Source organism: Camelina sativa, chromosome 16 (genome assembly GCF_000633955.1).
Source record: "Camelina sativa cultivar DH55 chromosome 16, Cs, whole genome shotgun sequence".
Taxonomy (NCBI): Eukaryota; Viridiplantae; Streptophyta; class Magnoliopsida; order Brassicales; family Brassicaceae; genus Camelina; species Camelina sativa.
Window position 1 is genome coordinate 13,545,463 of NC_025700.1, and position 2,076 is coordinate 13,547,538.

Genomic DNA, 2,076 nt, shown 5'->3' on the forward strand with positions numbered 1-2,076 from the left:
CAATCAAAGTAATTATTGGACTTGGTTATTAAAGGACTCTTGTTTCAACATAATTTATTGAAAACCATGCGGAAAAGAAAGAAAGAAAGAGAGAAAGTGGGATCCAACTCTCACCATTGAGTGTCTGCCATCGACTTCTTGATCTTTGAGCATCGATTTGAGGAGCGAACAGCTGAATCAGAACTACACCACATAACAAAAGCGTTGAAGATCGTAACAGTAGCATTTTTGGATAACCTAGCCGGGTATCAGAACTACACCACATAATAATAGCGTTTAAAGCTTTTTTTTTCTTCTTGATGTATAAACATTGAAGTCATAATGGAGAAATACAGAGAGACTAAGACTCAAGAACTCGTCTTTAATGAATTGGCCTTAGTCGTTGACTGAACAAATATAGGGAGACTCAAGACACAAGAGCATTGATAAATTGGCTTTATTAGTTTATTTATAATTGACCAATCAGAGCTCTTTTAAAAATCAAATGGCCTTATTACTAGATAGCGACTCTTATTATAATCTCTCAAATATAATATTTTAGTAGTAATAATTTAATTAAATTAATTATTTCAATTTTGAACAAAAAATAAATAAATTTTAAACCAAATCTATATTAACATATATTTAATGAATCTCTCAATAGTTTTTCAACAGTTCTCATTTCTCTCTTCCATTTTTTTACTTTTCTTTTTAAAATTGTTGAGAATATTTGTGAACCTACTCCAAAATAATGGTCTACTATTCATTTTGCTTGGACGTGATTTAAGGTGGTGAAGAAAAAGAACATTTGAATAGTATTTGTCATTTATTTGCCATATCAAGTATGCTAAGAGCATTCCCATCACACAACTTATGGGATGTCTTTTTATGAAAGTCAAATAAATAATAATAATAATAATAATAAATTAAAAGAAGGAGAGAGAAGATTTAATCTTGAGATGAAGCGTCTGTGTCTTGACATCTAAAGACACAGACCCTGTTTTAAAAATAGCTAGGCGTTAGTGGGATGTGAGGGAGCGTCTAGCAATTAATCGGATTTAAATCAGGAATTAATCGGGGACTAATTTTAGGGCTTTTATCTATTTATGTCTATAATAAGTTACAATTGTATAATATTATTAAGATTTAATCATAGTCTAGTGGTTTATGTGACTACATACAGTAAATGTGTCCCGAGTTCTACTTCTAGAAGTTGTGTTTTTTTGTCAATTTTATTTAATTAGGGGCAAAATGGTCATTTCGACATCATCTTCTCCACTTGACATCTGCAACCCTAAACTATGGCCGCCCCTCATTTTTCAACTTGTTTTTCAGTGAATTCACTTCCGATTCAACTGATTTCAAGAACTAAATAATAGATCTAACTTATATCATACTAATTTAAGTCAAAGAAGACAAAATTTACTAACTTTTTTTTTGTTTCCGATTTTTACTCCGATTTGGCTGAAATCGCGGCGGACCTCTGCCGCCAAGCGATTAATCGGCGCCTAATCGGCCTCCGCGGCCGAGTTTTTGAACAGGGGACACAAATGAGAGAAAAGGTGAACAGCTGTTCTACTCTTATTGGTGTTGTACAATAAATTTAATTAAATTTTAAAAATAATATATATATATATATACTAAAAATAATAATTATTAAGTTTTTTAAAAATAATAATTATTTTAAATTAAATAAAAATGTAATAATGTACATTAATCTATACTTTAAATCCACATTTTACTACTAAATTGTAACTAAAATTACATAAATTATGAATTGACTATTTTATTTGACCATTCATTTTATTCCAACACATTATTAATTATAATTGTAACTCCTCTAATTAAATTATATTAGAAATGTAACTTTCAACCCCTTGGAATCCCATTAATAATCATTCTCACATCATCATCCACCATATCTAGAATCCTAAATATTTTCTTTGTTTTGTTTATGTTCTTGCATGGGTTCAAACCTCATAGTAAGAATGTGATTATATAATTTGTAAAATTTTATTCTTTGTTTTATGTATTTCTTCCTTCCTTCTTTGTATTCTTATTATTTTTAATTTTCAATTACATATGTATAATAAATTA